At 36.9% G+C, this 19,166-nt stretch overlaps 1 pseudogene; it reads right to left on the bottom strand.

Moving 5' to 3' along the window:
- Positions 1 to 11,128: 11,128 nt before the first annotated feature.
- LOC109490916 overlaps positions 11,129 to 19,166 on the bottom strand; it is a 194,027-nt pseudogene continuing 185,989 nt past the window's right edge.

The raw sequence follows: 19,166 nt of genomic DNA, 5'->3' as shown, positions 1-19,166 counted from the left end.
TGTTCCTGAGTGAGTTTTGGTCTGTGTGTTAGAAGACATTACATCCCAAAATTACAAGGAAAGCAAAACATATATATATATATATATATAGAGAGAGAGAGAGAGAGAGAGAGAGAGAGAATAGAGTGAAAAGAAAGGCCAAAAATGAAGCATATATCTATAAAATATGGAGGTAAAAAAATTAAAAAATGTCTTAAAAACATAGAGTTTGTAAAATAAAAATCTAGTTGAAACAGGAGGAAAAAAAAGAAATGGAAAATTTTAGACTGAAAAATAATGAATCACGAGAAAAAACCTTGACTTTATATACTATTTTCCCCTGGTGCTGGAGTTTTACAGTCTTGTGGGATCCGTAAAGTAGTTTGCACCTGCTCTTCCAGTTTGTCTTCTGGAGGAGGGGCCTGCTGTGCTGCTTCTCAGGTGTCTTTGCCTGGGCAGAGTTGCACCACCCCTTGCCAGGGGGTTGGGCTCAGTGTAAGGTGGTCCTCTGTGTGGCTTTTGTTCCCTGAAGGCTTTCCCTGCCTCTTTAGAGGATCAGAATAAAAACAGCCACGCCTCAATCTCTGGCCCCAGAGCCCAAAGGTCATGGTGCCCCCTCTTCAGCAAACTCTCTGGGACAAAGAGTCTTCAGACTTCTGCAGTGTGGGCCCACAGCAATCTTCCCCGGGCGGGGTGGGGGGGGCTGAGGGACCCATGTCACTGCCTTTTGTGTGCGCTGAGGCTGAAAGCTTTTGCAGGCTCTAGCACATACCCACTCCACCACTCCCGGGGGACAGCTGAGTGTCGCCCCACTGTCGTTTCTGGGGCTGCTGTCCTGAGACCTGTTGCTTAATCGTGGTCGTACCAGTTTTGCCCCTCCTGGGCGATGGCAGATGTGTTCAAGTGCTTTTCAGGGTGCTCAGGGGGAGAGTCGTTACCTGATTAGCCCGGCTTGTAGTTCGGGGCGACCGAGCTAAGAGTCCCTTCCTGGGCTTGCTGATGGTAACCAGTTTCTTCATTCCGCTGTTTGGGTACTCTACCGGCTCAGGCAACCCCCCTCCTTCTGTGACTTCTGGGATCCTGAGACCACATTGACCCCCCCCTAGTATTCTGCCTTTTGCATCACCTGAGCCCCTTTCAGACAAAGATGTCTCTCACTGGAGCAGATTTCTTAAGGGTTCCAATTTTGCCCTCCGGGGCTATATCACTTTCCAGTAGCCGGCTTATAGAGGCTCTCTGCTCTGTTTATCTTCCCATATCTCCCCACAGATTCACATCTCTGCACCTCCTATCCTGCAAAAAGGAGTCGCTTTTCTATTTATAGAATTCCAGATATATTTTATTACATCTCAGGCTGAATTCATGCATGTCCAGAATGGTTTGATGGTTATCCAGCTAAATTCAAGGGACCAGATGAAATGAGGTCCCCTACTATTCCACCATCTTGCCTATATATCAGCTTTTAAGAATTTGAATAGGGGCGCCTGGGTCACAGCGGTTAAGCGTCTGCCTTCGGCTCAGGGCGTGATCCTGGCGTTATGGGATCGAGCCCCACAACAGGCTCTTCTGCTATGGAGCCTGCTTCTTCCTCTCCCACTCCCCCTGCTTGTGTTCCCTCTCTCGCTGGCTGTCACTATCTCTGTTGAATAAATAAAATAAAATCTTTAAAAAAAAAAAAAGAATTTGAATAAAAAATTTGATTGTTTTCTTAAATTCCTGTTGCAACTTACACTTTTATCTTTATTGGATTAGAGTCCACATCTTACCATACCCAGCTACACAAAGGGTTTTAATTATTTTTTAAGAACATTACTAATTCCATTGTCAAGATATATCTCATTATCACTATTGTTTTAATATAGATTTATTGAGAACTAGTGAAGATAACATAATTTTTTTATGTATAGCTGTATCAATCTTGGTCCAATCAGGAAAGAGAAACCATGCAGTAATATAATCAGGAAAAATTTAATAAAGAATTACTAACTATAACAGAGGATTTGAACAATGAGGGTTTAACTTATACAAAGTAAAAATTCTAAATACCATCATAGCAGATAGAAGAACCATTTCCTCTTGGACTGAGATAGAACAGCCAAGGAAGACTCTCCCCACCCCATCCCATTCCTAACACAGGGCTGAGATCCAGACTTTCTTAGAGAAGTCCTGGTCATGACAAAAAAAGTCACCATGGTGCTTTACTGATGGAGCTTGCTGGAAATCTATCCTTCAGGGTGCCAAGGAGAGCTTTCCCTGGCAGATGGCTCACTAGAGGCACTCTGCTACAAATCTGCCCTAAGGAGTTCTGAAAAAAGTTGTTGGCTGCTGAGGGCTTCTGGGCACAGTGGACTGCAAGCATTAGGTACTAGAAATCTTGCAAGGGCTACCAGACCTGAGCGTTGGGGATTCTATGTGCATGAGTGGAGCCTGATAAGAAATCACACCAGAACCAGGAAGCAAAACGTTTTTTCCTGTAATGTCACTCCAATACTCTCTACTGGTAAAGCTTTAAAGGAAGATGGAAAAAAAAAAAAGAAAGAAAGAAAGAAAGAAAGAAGAAAGAAAGAAAGAAAGAAAGAAAGAAAAAGAAAGAAAGAAAGAAAGAAAAAATTATTAAAAATGGCCCAGATCTATTTTCACACAGCAGGCACAGAGGGTAAATTTGGAGTTGAGAAGAAATAGATGGATAAAGAGTACAGTGTCTTTAATGTTTTTATATTGAGAATTGTATATTCATTTACATTTAAAAAATTTTTTTACAAGAAGGTGAATTTTGTACTGATTGCAGATATTTTGTCACAATTGTTGAAAATGATTAGAATTTCAACTTATCTTTCCATTTGGGTTGCATTTTTATTCACCTCAGATCTTAATGCTTATGCAAGAAACTTTTTCATGTTTTTCTCTGTTATAGTACTAAAAACATTTCAACAGATTGAATGGCTTATATATTTATCTCTATTTTATACTATTGTGTTATTTTTATACTTATTATTTTTAATCGCTATGGAAATTATTTTATCATAACATATTGGAATATTCTACTGTTGGCAGAGGCTGTAAGACCAGTTTCATCAATGTGGGCTGTACTTTGTCCCGCTAAACTTCTTGTTTTAAATTTCCCTCAGGAAGAGAGATACATCCAAGAGAATTCTTAAAGAGGGATTCCAAGAATCACATGAAAAAATGAAACTAAGGAGAAAAACTGAACTCTGAAAGATACTGTGATGTGTAGTGCAAACCTCCCTGAAAAAACAAAGGATTTCCTTCTTCACTCTTGAGCAGCTGAAATGTTGCCCTAGAGAGTCCTCAGTTGTCAGACCTCTTCAGAAATTGCCTCAGCTTGACATAGCCATCTAGTCCAATGTCACGCTTCCTTTCCAGAGATGACTACATGCAATGATAATTATGGTTGGATGTGAGATGGGGTATAATGTCAGATCCCTTGCTGCAACTTTATACAATCCTAAAGGGCCATTCCAGCTTCCTAACTCCCCAAAGGGACAGCTGAACCCATTACTGAGAGTTCATTATAGTTCATCTACTGCCTTTGACCTATCTTGTTTACCTTCTCTTCCAAAATGTTGATCCTCAGATACTTCCAAAGCACTTCCTGCACGCAAATTTCAATCTCAGAGTCTGCTACCTGGAGAATCTGTGTCGGTGTATTTTTTAATCTATTAATATTTCATCATATTATGAACCCATTATGGGCCCATTTTCACAAATCATACTTAAAAAATAACCATTTGATGAAGTCAACAGTGGTTTGGTAACATTGCAGTCATTGAGTGTAGACTGTAATAGCACACTAATACTTTACTCTCCTTTTCCCCCATTGGTTTGAACTGATTATATGATCATTCTTTACGGACTCCTGGTTGCAGACATATTTTGTAACAGGACTGCATTTTTTTTAAAGGATGATTACATTTACATCATTGTATGAGAATCTCTGCCTAAGTTTCCAAGAATTTACTTTTTATTTCTATTTACCAGGATCTGAGATGTAAATCTTATCGTACTCTGAGTTCTATTCCTTTCCCTATTAATTTTAAGATAAGAAGTGTCTGTCTCTGTGAAGTTGTGTTTTTCTTTACTTAGGTAAATTTGTTTGTAGATATATAAAGCTTATATATATAGGGAAAGACCATTAAATTCACTGGTTATTCAATATTGATTTAAAAAATAAGCTAAAATTTTTCTAAATCCCAAAGTGATGAATGTTGGATAACACATTTAATTAAGATGTGGGGGAAACAGATAATCTTACAAAATGCTGGAAAACTATAGATTAGCTGCTTGTGTAAACAGTACCATTACAGAAATCATCATATGCTATTAGAGGGCAACCTGACAGACCAGTTTCTCTGATATTTTAAAGATAAAATTGAATGCTCTTTGACAATAGCATTTGCAGCAAAGGCATTTTGACAACTACATTTAGGACATGTATTGAGCAGAGAGGACATCGCACCATTGGAAAGTACCTTGACGTGGGCATTTTCTGGCTGTCAAGATCAAATGAGCTATTTTAGGACTACCTGCATTTTATTCACTGAATATATACTGTGTGACTCTATTATGCAACAGGAATGGACATCTGTCAGTTATCTGGTCAGGACTCCTTCAGCCAAGACACTCTTAGAGCAGATTGACCAGTGCTTATCATCTCAAAACAGTTGTTACCTTCTTTACATCTTAATAATAGAAAATATAACCAACAGAAATAAGTTTAAAAAATAATTTTGACTCTATGATTGTTCTATCAATAATTGCTAACACATTTACAGACACATTGGTAAATTCAACCAATTTTTCTTAAATGTAAGTCTCCTTAAAATGTCTGTCAGAGAGTGAGAATAAGAAGTCTCAGAATCTACATATACCATACCCTACCAATACAAGAACACGCTTTGTTTATGAAGCCTTACGATTTTTTTTGTTTGTTTGTTTGCTTGTTTTCTGGCAATTGGTTCTTTGAAGTGTGGAATAGTCCATCACAGAATTTCTGCTATGGCGAACTCATGAATATAATGTTATTTGAGAAAACATAACAAGAAGGAAAAAATTTTGGCTAAATATTTCATACGTAAAAAACTGCATGATTAGTCAAAGATAAAGTTTATGTTCTATTCACACTTTTCTTTGAACTAGCTAAGTCAACCAAAGAAAGGGGTTTTCTTCCTGAGCTCTTTTTGCACCTGGAAAATGAGTTAAAATCAGTGGGCTGTAAGTTCTTTTCACACTAATCTTAGTAATCTTAACTATCTCTACAAACATCCCTGACACCTTTTAAATTGATGTCCAACACTATGACCACAAGAAAAGAATGTTGGTATTTTGTTTTTATATGCGCTAGTCAAGCCAAACAGAAAATGCGGTGAACCATCACAATCCATATATTTTAACATGTTTTTGTTTGTGTGTTTTTCTTGTAACATATTGATTTAGAATTCAATATAAAACAAATCAATTTACCAAAACTGAACTCCCATTTTTTTAGCTTGCAAAAACACTAAGAAATCGGAATCTCAGACTATTTCAAATGAACAAGCTTCTACTCAACAAAGGAAACTATCAACAAAATGAAATGGCAATGTACAGAATTAGAGAAGGTATTTGCAAACCTCATATCTGATAAGGGGTTAATGTGAAAATATACGAGGAACTCATACAACTCAATGGAAAAAAAGAAACAATTAAGAAATGGGCAAAGACATCAATAGACATTTTTCCAAAGAAGACATAGAAATGGCCAATAAGTACATGAAAATAGCACAACATCATTAATCATTAAGGAAATGCAAATCAAAATCATGATGAGAGATCATCTTACATTAGTTAGAATGGCTATTAGCAAAAAGACAAGAAATAACAAATCCTGGTGAGGAAGTAAAGAAAAGGGAGCCCTTGTACACCATTGGTGACAATATAAACTGGTACAGCCACTATCAAAAACAGTATAGAGGTTCCTCAAAAATTAACAACGGAACTACTTAACTACTTATGATTCAGCAATTCTACTTATGGGTATATATCTGAAGGAAATGAAATTACTATCTAAAAGAGATATCTGTACTGGCATATTCATTGCAGCATTATTCACAATAACCAAGGTATGGAAAACAACCTGTCAATCCATGGATGAATACATAAAGAAAATGTGGTGTATATATTTGTATATGTGTGTATATATATGTATAAATGTGGTATATATATGTATATGTATGTATATAAATGGATATATATGCATATATACACACAAAATGGAGCATTATTTAGACCATAAAGAAGGAAATCTTGTCATTTGTAGCAACATGGTTATACCAAAAAGGCATTATTCTAAGTGAAATAAGCCAGACAGAGGAAGACAAATACTATATGATCTCACTTATATATGAAATCTAAACAAACCAAACTCATAGAAACAGAAAGTAGAATGGTGGTTGCCAGGGGCTGGGGAGTGGGAGAAATAGGGAAATGTTGGTAAAAGGCTACAAACTTTCAGTTATAAAATAAGTAAAGCCTGAGGAAATAATATATAACATGGTTACTACTGATGATAATGCTGTGTTGTATGAAATTTGCTGAGAGTAGAAATTAAATGTTCTCATACACAAATACTAAATATATGAAGTGATGCATGTTTTAACTTGATGGGGAGAATCAATCCTTTCATAATATATATGTATATCAAATCATCACACTGTACACTTTGAATACATTATAGTTTTATTTGTCAACTATACCTCAACAAAACTGAGAAAAAAGAAATCAGAGCCTTAGAAATATAGGATCTGGAAGGTGCCCTGTTCTCACAAAGACCTCTGGGAACTGTTGTAGTTTGTGTTTAAATGTTTAAATATCAGTTGGTATCTTTGCACATTCACAGCCCCAGTGGAATAGGGCTTGGCACCTTCTTCCCAAAGATTCTAATTTAGTTTGTTGTTTCTCTAACAATTGTGAGCTACTCCACCAGTTGTGATGACTAGCTCTTCTAATACAAAGATACGAGGCTATAAATGGATAACCTTTCCTTTAATGTAAATTACCTGATTATTACCTACACTGAATATTATTCTATTATCTAATCATTTGAAGTTATTAGAATATTTCTGCCTTTGCCTGTTTCCCTCGCCTTATCCTTTTTAAAAAATATTTTATTTATTCATTTATTTGAGAAAAAGAGAGAGAGCACATAAGTGGGGGGTGAGAGTGGCAGAAAGAGAATCTTAATTAAGCAGGTTCCATGCCCGTGCAGAGCCTGATGGCCCCTCAATCTTATGATGTTGAGATCATGACCTGAGCAGAAACCAAGAGTCAGATGCTCAACCGACTCAGGCACCCCTCCTTATCCTTAAACATGCATCCCCAATATTGTGGTTTTTTTTTTTTCCTGAAGCTTCCCCTTAATCTCGAGAAGGTGGCATCCTTCCTCGTGGTGCCCCAGAATACATTACTAACAGTTCTATTATAGCACTTAAAACATTATGTGGCAATGATTTGTTTATAGTGTGTTTCACCCACTGGGTTATCAGTTTCCAGGGCAGTAATCAAGTTTGTAAGCATATTACTAAGCAGTAGCAATAGAAATTACTTTATAAAATTGGTTAAAATAAACATGGGAGATGACATCCCAGCTGCAGTAGAATCACAGCAATTCAATGCCATGGCACTGCGATTTTCCGATAATACCAGTTTCACTTCCTTGTGTTGGTTTTTGGCAGCAATAGAACTTGAAGGGCAATTTTGAGAAAACTCAGCTAATATTCTTGGCAGATATTTAACCTTATGAAAGAAAATCACTTATCCAGGACTTCAGTATTTTTATTTCAGTGACATTTAAAATGGAAATGAGTCCATTTTCTTTTCAGATTTTTAAAATATGTTTTGGTTCAAAATTAAACCCATTCAGTGAATTAATCAACTAGCACAAAATCAGAATATAAGGGAATTGAAAAAGCAGACTTTTTTTCAATGAGGTTCTCGTATTTGATACATTCTATATTGATTGTAACAACAGGTAAAACGTACCAATTGGTATTCAATAAAATCATTATTTCTAGTACATAGTGAATGTTTGACTTTATTTCTCTATGCATAAAAGATAATTTAGATTTCAATATATATTTGTGCTTTGAATCATCTCAGGAAAATTAGTTATTTAAAAATATTTTTAATTTTATTTATAGATTTTGGTATTGATTAATAATAGCTTTTAAATTTTATTCTTTTTTGTGTTATTTTGATACTGTAAAAATGTATAGGAAGGTAATGAAAGCAAAATGTAAACAGACTTTATCTCTAAAGTATTTATAGTTACTTTTTTTTGTTTGTTTAAAAAACCTTTGGGGCCCCTGGGTTGCTCAGTCAGTTAGATATCAGACTCTTGGTTTAGGCTCAGGTCATGATCTGAGGGTCCTGGCATCAAGCCCTGTGTAGGGCTCCACACTCAGCACGGAGTGTGTTTGGGATTCTCCCACCCTTTCCCTCTGCTGCTCCCATTTATGCTCTCTCTGTCTCTTTCTAAAATCAATTTTTTTTAAAAAAGCCTTTATTTATCTTTGATCAGGGAAAGGACAATCCCAATGTCAATTTGTTACCTAACCATAAATTTCAACTTAAACAGGATTCACTTCCCTAAAGACACTGTACCCACAGATTTTGACAACATAACTTAAAATGAAAATCTCCTTTGTTCCCTAAGGTTGCAGGCTGAAAGAATAAACAGTCCCTTGCAATAACCAACATTGGTACTTGGTGTAAGTTTAAGGTCAAATAACAAAACCAGGAGCAAAACAAGGCCAAGTACATTGTAACTTAATTGCAAGTAAGTACAAACATCATTGAACAAAAAAAGATCCAGGCACCAAATAAAACAAAAAGCATGTTCATCAGCATAAAAAAATTTACATTTGGTTGAAGGTGAGGTTAACCACTCTGCCTGCACATATGAGCATGTATGCCAATCCTAGAGGCTAATGTGGAATCACAGAAACAAAACTTAAAAACCTTAAATCCAACAACTACACTTAATGTAAAATTCAAAGTTTGAATTCACTCAGGAAATTCTCCAAAATCTAGAGCTGAAACGGCTTTTTGATGCACCAGAAAGATCTGTTGTAATGAGTCAGTCACTTAGATTTCTGTTAACATACATAAAATTTAAAGTATACTTTTCCCCACTACTCCTTCCTATGTCTGAATATGGATATGCTTAACTACCCAGCTCATGCACTAATGCATTAAAAATGATGAAATCTGCTACCATGACTTTTTCTAAGAACTCACACTGATGCAGGAAGCAAAGGCAAAAGAAAAATTAAATTTCCTTATTACTTACAGCCTATTCCCAAGTCCTTGAAACAGGTAGAGTGACCTTCCTCGAGGAACTCAGCTGCCTCTGTGTTAACACTTTGCTAAGGGCAAAAGACAATCTTAGCCTGAACCCCCACCCAGGATCCTGTATGTCTACTTTAACATATAAAAATTCCTTTGGAAATGCCCTTTATTTCTACCCCCCAAGATACATGTTGGTAATCATCCCCCAAGCATATGACCACTGTTACACATCTGAACCGTCTCATGACTAAGATTTTATTAAACAGTAATAAATGACCTTTTCCTAAGAATAGGTAGCTCCCTTGAGGTCCTGGAAACCTTGCTTCCAAAATTCCTTCGAGACTTAGACTATCCCTAACCCTCTCTCAACTTGAATGTATATAACGGGCCACTCCTCATGACCCCAGTGCAGCTCTTTCTGCCCACGGGTCCTGCCCATGGGTGCTTTAATACAACCACCTTTTGCACCAAAGACGTCTCAAGAATTCTTTCTTGGCCTTCGGCTTGAACCCCCACCACTTCAAACCACATTACCACCACATTAAGAGTTAACACCCAATATACCTTCCTAAGAATTCCCCAATAGAAAACATTTGGTTCAGTTCGGTGCTTGCTGTACCGTAATACCAACCGAATACAACTCATTTCCTCAGCCACTACTTCAAATACCTGAATTCAACTTTTGCTCAAATTTTAACGACCTCATACCTATCTGCCAAATCCTTGTTAAAGTGTAACTATTTTTGATCCCCTTAAACTGTAACTCCTACACACTGTTTAATAGTGCCTTTTCCTTGAGTATATCTGGACATTTTTATTAAGAGAATAATTAAAGTTATGGTATTATGATTAGCCAAAGCTCTTTCCAGCAGATCACTGATTAAGTCTGATGTTAGCATGTCATAACAAATGGCTTTCCAGAGACAGGAACGAAGTACAATGTTTTCTATTCATGAAAGGAGCTAACAACATGCTTTGTGCTAAAAAGGTGTACTTCAAAATATAATCCAGGAGATTCAAGGTCTGTTAGAAAGCTTCCATGAACCACAACACTATGACAAGGCCTCCAGATACATAGAGAGGAAGCATTAAAGGTGTGATGAACACCTTCGTTAACAGGGAAATAAAGCCTTCGAGCACAGAATACATCTGACAAAAATGGGCAAAAGGTGACACTGTTGGCTATTCATAAGGGAACACAGTTTCTCCATATGGGCCAATACTCCCTACAAAATAAAAGTGTGCCTTAATTATTGCTTATTTAAAACTACATTTATACAGGGGCGCCTGGGTGGCTCAGTCAGTTAAGCATCTGCCTTTGGCTCAGGTCATGATCTCAAGGTCCCGGCATCTATCCCTGCATCAGACTGCCTGCTTGAAGGGGAGTCCCCTTCTCCCTCTGCCCCTCCCCCCGCTCGTGCCCTCTCTCCCTCTCTTTCTCATAAATAAATAAAATCTTTAAAAATAAATAAATAAATAAAATTACATTTTTACAGAGGTATTTAATACCTGACACAAAAAACAATCACATAAGGAAGGATTTATTTGAGGTTTAATGTGACATCATATAAATAAAATTTGTATAAACTTAAATCCAAATCCAGTCATAACACAGATAACAAAAGACAAAGTGAAAACAAAGAGAAGTAATGGGTGGCTATATACAGTTGGACACCGTTGTGTCTTGTACACTACAAAGTCTTTCACAAAATAATCATTTTCGATCAACACAAGACCAACCTTCAATGTCGCCCTGCAAGATGGGAGACTTTAGCAATCACCTGTGGTTTTCTCTAGTCCTCTTTTAGTATGCCCGGTCATGGTTTTGGTGATTGCCACCCTCTCAAGACACCTTGACATAAGTGCTCTGTTGGTCACTGCCATATTCATAGTTCCCATAGTCACACTCAGTAGAATCGTAGCCACCATAGCCGCTAGAGTTCTGATCGCCACCATAGGCACTATTGTAATCTCCATATCCTTGGTCATAACAGTTATTAGATCCTTGGTTCCAGTTTCGGCCCCGAGCTGATCCACAGCCTCTAGTACCACCTTGTCCGCCAGCAGCAGCACCTTTTCCACCTTCTCATTGCTGCTGCCTATATACTACTTTGGGTTGTGCAACTTTGATTTCACACTTCCTAAAACCAATGTGATGTGTCTGCTCTTATTATTTATTTATTTTTATTTTTTATTATTTTTATTTTTTAAAATTTCAAGTTTTTGTTTAAATTCTAGTTAGTTAACATATAGTGTAATATTGTTTCAGGAGTAGAATTGAGCAATTCATCCTATACATATAACATCCAGGGCTCAGATGTTATCTTCTTTCTAACAATTACCTGACTGGCTCTTCATCTGTACATGTGATAAAACAAAATCCTCTTTTATTTGTTTTCATATCCAAGGAAAGTTCAGTATTTACAATCTCTCCAAAGGGGCCAAAATATTTTTAAATTTATTCTTTAGAAGTATCTGGGCTCAATCTACCCAAAAAAAAACCTTTTTTAGGGGAGGTGGTTCTTTCCCTTTTAAAGCTTTGGCCCTTTGGGGGTCTATCAACTTGCCATCCAGTTTGTGTTTCTTCCATTCCAAAACCTTATCAATACAAGCACCATCTTTGAAAAGCACAAATCTAAATCCTCTTGATCTTTCAGTCACTGGATCTGTTTTAATTGTGCAGTCTACAGCTTCCCCAAATTGAGACAAATGTTCAGTTAGAACTTTCTTGCTTGTATCCCACCTCAAGTCCAATAAACATTAACCTGGCTCAACAACTGTCCCACATTTCCCATAACACTACGCTGAGCACTCAGCAAACCAATGGTATCAACACTGTCAAGCAAAAGATACAAGCAAAACAGGTCATTTTCCCCAACTTTGGGATTCTTTGGGATTTTCAGTTTATCCCTCTATCTCTAGAGGACCACAGTGTGAAGACTCAAAACATATAATTCATACCTCTAGAGACTAATTTACACTAAGCTGATAAATGTTAAACCATAAGCTTGGTAAACAACAACAACAACAACAAAAATCCTGATTGTAACATCTGCCCATTGTTAACTTTTGAGCTAGCAACGTGATATTACTCAATGCAAAGTTGGGAAGAGACGTGTTGTAGTACACTATTATTTATTTCCCCCATATAGATGAAATAGATAAAATAACCTCAAGAGTATATATGATAATAAAATATACTAAAATAATTTTGATGTGGTTTTCAGCATTTATTAATCTTTAAAAATAATTAATGCAAGTTTATATAATTTAACTTTCAAGAACAGCTATATTTTACAACCAAATTGTAAGACCAGCTCTCATTAGCAGGCACATGCTGGATCTAGCACACCACTGGTAGTAGATGTCTTTCATACGTTTCATTTACTAGTTGACATTAAATATCTGAAATAACATAGATTATTAGTCGGTTGTAGTGACTAAGAGTTTTGAACACAAATGAAAATTGGTTTAAACATTTACTACCTTTCTTTAAATTGACAAAAGGAAAAGCAGTATCTAGAAAATTACATGATCCTTCCTCTACGTTGTCCATTTTTGCTATTTTTATGTAAATCTTTTTATGAATTCTTCTTTTTTTAAATGTGCAATTGTGTGAAATGAAAAGATAATGGAAGCAGGGAATTGCACTGCTGATTTTAACCAGTAATTTCAGCCCAGATAAGACTTTCCTTGGCAGCTGCCTCTCACCTGTCTCATTTGTGGATGAAGAAATGAAGAGGCCAAAAGTCAGGTGAAACCCATTGCTGAGTATAAGACAAAAGACACAGTGATAAAAGTACTCAAAGTTTTAAAATCTTGACAGTGGAATGATATTTCTTGATTAATTTAAGATCATATTCTAAGATTAATTCTAAGATTACACTGTAGCTGGGGTGCTTCTTTCTCTGGAAATTTGCTATGAGCCATTATATTCCACCTTGACTCATTCTCTTAGCCATCTCTGGTTGAACCAGCAATGAATACCTTTCCAAGTTGGTTCACTGTCCTCTATCTCCCTAAATTTGCAAATAGGAACAATTAGTCCATTCACAAGCCTGAAATTATAACACATAACGTCAGTAATATTACAGACAAGCATATCTGTCACATGGTCTAGGGAAGCAAAGAAACTTCTAGAAGGGAAAATAAATAAAGAGATAGGGAAATAGGGAGAGAAGAGAAAGGCCAAGAGCTTTACAGTGCTTGGTTCCAGTATCTTCCTAAGTTCCCATGCATTCCTGCTTTGGGCTTCTATGAGGCATATTAAGTTGGTTCCGTTACATAATTTAAAAGCATTAAATAACATATAAGGGTTTAAGAGTATTTGTATGTATCTGGCTCTGTTCATGTCAAAATGAACTACAGTATCATGGATCTCTGCAGATCCAATTTACTACTGACATGTATGCATTTCAGCATATTTCCCCAATCTAGGTACGAGAATTTTTAAATAAGGAAAGAAACATAATAAACCTTAAAGTACGTAGATTAGATGTGTTTTGGAGAGGAGTAGAAAAGAAACAAGGGAGTACCCTGTATATACTCCAGAAATAAAAAATTCCCTGCTCTCAAGATTATTCCTTGTGTTTTCCAGTCAGTATTCAGCAAGTGAGTCAGTTAATTAACACTTATCAATTATAAGCTGACTGGTAATACAGAGGAGTCAGAATGCAGAACATCATCCCGGTCCTGTATGTAATCAGTTAAGTCTTGGGAGACAGTCACAAACGCATGGAAATAGAGTTTATAATAATAATAAACATAGCTCTTGACTCTGAGTCTCCGTGGGTCATGCTATTCTTTTCCATTTGCAAATCCATTATTCTTCTCTATTTAAGGTATCTGTGCATTAAGGCTAATATCCTTGAGGAGATAAAAGCCAAATGCCAAAGCAGATTTGATCATAAGTTACGCAGATGGTGGTGATTTGATTAGGAATTTGTGCACCGGGCTGTCATCTGCGATCTCTGTAGGACTTTATTTCTTTCCCGTTGTGTAGTTTGACCAGTTGTGTTGAATGATAATTCAAAAAATATAGTTTGGTCAATACTGTAGCAATATACAGCTTCTGATTTTTAAAATTCAGTCTTCATTTTCTTTGTCTTCTCAACAAAATTATCAGTCACTTTCTCTTTCTTTCTAGTTTCCATTATAGTATAATTCTTAATAATTTACAATTATCTAACATGCTGCCATCTGCCATTGTAGAGGAAAAGTCTTTAATGCTTATCTGCTGAGAGTTATGAAATTACACTGATGATAATGTGTACATCAATCCATTAGCTGTAGGTATTCTCTATAAAGGAGAAATTGAAAATAAAATAACAAGAAGAAAATGATATATTGTATCTTACAGATATGAGATTTCCATAAAGAAATGGGTTAAATCCATAAGAACTTAGTAAGTTAAAAGGCAATATAGAAAATTCTTATTTTTGGAGCACCTGGGTGGCTCAGTCTTTTAAGCATCTGCCTGTGGCTCGGGTCATGATCCCAGAGTCCGGGGATCAAGCCCAGTGGCAGGCTCCCTGCTGCAGGGAGCCTGCCTCTCCTTCTCCACCCCATTCTTGCTATCTCTGTCTCTCTCAAATAAATAAAATCTTAAAAAAATAATATTAAAACAAACGACAAAAAAGAAAATTCTTATTTTCATATACTTGCTCACTGAATCCTTAACCTGACTTTAAAAAAAGAAACTGTATTAGCATATATTTGAGAAAACATATTTGTAATTGATTCTACAATCTAGAAAATAATTTGCAGATACTCTAACTTCAACAGAATGGATAACTTATAGCAAAAAATCAAAAAATTTATAATGGATAAATATATGATAAATTAATATTCCATTTTCTTATATATCCATAACTTAATTATTATACTCTATATTGTAATAATTTCCAGATAAGAATTTTCATTGTTACAATTAGCATCACTGGCTCCTGTCTTCTATCTAAGATTATGACATTAACTATACTTTTGGAACATATTCCTGGTCATATGCCTATCTATGTTTCAAGGTGGTGTCTTCTAACACTAACGTGGCCTCTTAGTTTCAGGAATAGTGCTCCTTATACTCCTAAAATATCTTAGCATCCTGCAAAGATGTTGCATTCATCATAATCTCTATAGAGCACAGGAATGCTTCCTAAGCACCTTTACTATCCTTGATGTACCATCAAATTGAACCAATGAAGAAGAACAATTATTTCCTTCAAGATACCACCCTGTTAAGCTCAATAACTTATATTCTCATTGGTTCTTACATAATTTTTAGCAGTATTATCTTTGTACAAATCATTTATCACCATTCCTGAAGGGCTGGAGCTGGACGTCTCTGTGTCGCCTTGAACCATTCCAATGGTTCATCTGCTCCTGTAATATCATTGCCAATTTTGCATGTTTTGCCTTTCTTTAGTGAGAAGGAACATCTTATGACATGTGGAGTCAAAAAATGGTTATATTACCTATGTATTGCAGCATAATAATATTGCCATAAATTCAGATGCTTAAAATAATATCTATTTATCATCTCAAGCTCTCTGTACGCAGGTCATCAGTTTTGTCTTTGGTTAGTTGCATACTCTGCATTAGGATCTTTAACAGGTAGTCAAGGTGATGGCCAAGGCTGCAATCTGCAGTCTCTTATGAGGCCTGACTAGGAAGAACCCTACTTCTGAATACATGTGGTTGTTGACAGAATTCACTTCTTTTTGGGCTACTGGACTGAGATCCAATATTTCTTGCTGATTTTTTTAACCACCCTCAACTCCTTGCCTTTTGATATGGACATAGCAACTTGCTGCTTCTAGGCCAACAAGGAAGAGTTTCTTCCCAATATGGGTGTTGCAGTTTTATGCAACATAATCATGTACATGTAATTACATATACTCTATCATCTCTGCCATATTCTATTGGATTGAAGCAAGTCACAGGCCTGCCACACTGAAGAGGAAGTTACGATAGCATAAAGATGTGAATACCAAGCGGCAGGAATCACAGGGTCCACCTTAGAATCTGTGTCTCTTAAAGAACCTCATTTCCCCAAAAGCAAGTTGAAAATCTATTTGGCCACATCACCTTTTCCTCAAATTTGTCAACCTCTTCTTAGGTTCTTGGCTGGGCTCAGTCTGAGAAGTTCCCATACATACCTGGACAAGGTGGCATTGCCTGAAAGTTAGTACATCTGACCTCTGGAACATCTTGCAGCATGGGACAATTCCTGCAAGGAGACCGTTCTACAAATGTATTTATTCTTATTCTACTTACTCTTTGAGTGAACGGATAACAGAACTTATCTATGGTGACAGAATCGAACTATATTCAGCATTTCTTCCTCATCAGATATTACTTCGTTGACTTACACTTTTCAGCTAAATGCTTTTTTTTTTCCTCCCCATTTGGGGAACAGATGTGAACCATCTGTTTTTAATCAAAAATCCATATTAAATTACACCTTTAATTCTAGTGATAAGTAGGAAAACATCTTAAATGTAATTTGACTTGTGTATATGATTTCTTCATTAGATTTACCTCCTTTAAAATATCTCAAAACCTCATTATCTTGAATGCTGATGATGTAATGAAGAGATTCAGATTCCATACACTGTACAAACTACGGAGAGCTACAGGAGCAAGTCTGAATGACACAAGCATGTGTTAAGAGGATCATTAAGTAATTTGGTCCATTTAACATTATACGCCCATGAGACTGTTCCATACTTTGATACTTTTATATTTCGAAGCAAGAATAGATTGAAAACAGCTTTTGAATTTATTATTCATCCATCTTTTTGTCTATGTATGTCTCTCAAAAGTCAGGGGTAAAAACTCAGAAGTCTTTATATATCTAATCCACATAATCTTTAAACAAAGATTTAAAAGATAAAAAAAAATATAAAGGTAATGCTTTGTATGATGTACAGAGTTTCATATTCTTTCCTATTTTTATGGGGAAATTCATGGCCATGGAGGGAGAATTTACCCAAAATGATAGAAAGCTTTTCTGTCAAAGAGGTAATTTACCCTCTATTATCAGACAGACTAGACTAGTACAGGCCCTTATCACAAAAATGTCTTCATCATTTAAGACATAATGGACAGAGATTCCTCTTCCCACTCGTTGGATGTAATGTCAGCACAGCTCTGCACTAGCACAATTCCAGGAGACATGAGAGAGAGAGAGAAAGAGAGAGAGAGATAAGCGAGAGAGAGAAAGCAGATTAGCGTAGCTGTGATAGTCCGCCTTTTGTAGTGCATGCTTCCCTCTGAGGAAAGCACTGTTGTCCTTTCGATGTTACCTGTATTCTCTGGCTTTTTGGAGATATCCCCTGTCTATATCACAGCCCTGACCTCAGCCCCAGGGACTCATATCTTTCCAAATCACTCCCAAAGATTCTTAGCAGGACTTTATCCATAATAGACGCAAAGTTAAATTCTATCAAAATCACATATTTTTTCTTTTGCTTTCATTTAAAAAAATCATGTTAACAACTTCACGTATTCCAAAATGTTCAAAGCACTGATTTTAGATAAAAAACGTAAGTTGAAAGGGGTGATGTTTAGGACTGGAGCAGGAAAAGCAGTAATAGTTTCAGATGTGTAGCTGGGCAGGAGCCAACCCAATTTGTGCACTATCATCAGGCATCAGGGGAATCACCGAAAGAAATCCTGCATGGTGCGTGTGGCCCAAGCAAGCAGGCAGATAGTGGACTGATTTCCCTTCTAGGCCAGAAAATTAAGAGAGAGAAACTTGTCCCATGTAATGCCGAAGCCCGACGATCAGACAGGCAGAAAGACCTCACAACATTAGTTATGATGAGTGGGGGATTAAGAGTGGTGTCAGTTTTGGAATTGTTGCTCGTAATGCTGCCAAATGTTGAGCGAAGCTGTCAGACAATTGGCCCCTGGCCACAGAGAAACATTAGACTTCCAAATGCTTCCTTACCAACTAGATGAAGGCTACTGCAACTTTGTCAAATCTGACTTGTGCTCGTATCTGGTACAGAGAGGAGGGCTGGGGGCAGCTTGTGGAGAACTGGATAGCACACAACTCACTGAGAGATAAGAAATAACAATGGACACAGCAGGAAAAAGATCTCAGAAGATAATACTTAAAAAGAAAGTATAAACAGTGTTAGTTGCATGTTTATTGAGTAGAAACTATGGGATAGGATTCCTCTGCACACTGGGGTGCATCCAAGTCCTGGCTTCTTGTCCTAAGTTGGAAGAAGAGAGACCATAAACAAAACAACTAAGTCAGTTATGTTTTATGTCAGAAGGGAATGCATATTAGAAGAAAATTAAAGTTGACAAAGATAATAGCCAGAAAATTTGCATTTGTGGGGCATAGGAATAGGACTGAAATTTTATTTTTGTTCTTTATTTTTATTTATTTATTTTTTAAAGATTTTATTTATTTGACAGAGAGAGAGAGACAGCCAGCGAGAGAGGGGACACAAGCAGGGGAAGTGGGAAAGGAAGAAGCAGGCTCCCAGAGGAAGAGCCTGACGTGGGGCTCCATCCCAGAACTCCGGGATCACGCCCTGAGCTGAAGGCAGACGCTTAACGACTGAGCCATCCAGGTGCCCCAGGACTGAAATTTTAAATCGAGCTGTAGGCTTGGCCTTCTTGACTAGATAACATTTGAGTACCTTGGTAAAGAAGGTGACAGAGTGAGCAAAACAGCCAGGTTTCTGGAAGTAGAGGGTAACAGTCCAAGGGAGCAGCGCTTGCAAATATCCTGAGATGAGCACGTGTCTGGAGAGAGAAGAGGAAGTACAGAGGCTCTGCACTGAGATCCCACCTGGTGGACTCCAGAACAGGCAGAGGCCAGTGTG

The sequence above is a fragment of the Ailuropoda melanoleuca genome, chromosome 1 (genome assembly GCF_002007445.2).
Source record: "Ailuropoda melanoleuca isolate Jingjing chromosome 1, ASM200744v2, whole genome shotgun sequence".
Taxonomy (NCBI): Eukaryota; Metazoa; Chordata; class Mammalia; order Carnivora; family Ursidae; genus Ailuropoda; species Ailuropoda melanoleuca.
This window is presented reverse-complemented; position numbering and strand designations above follow the sequence as displayed.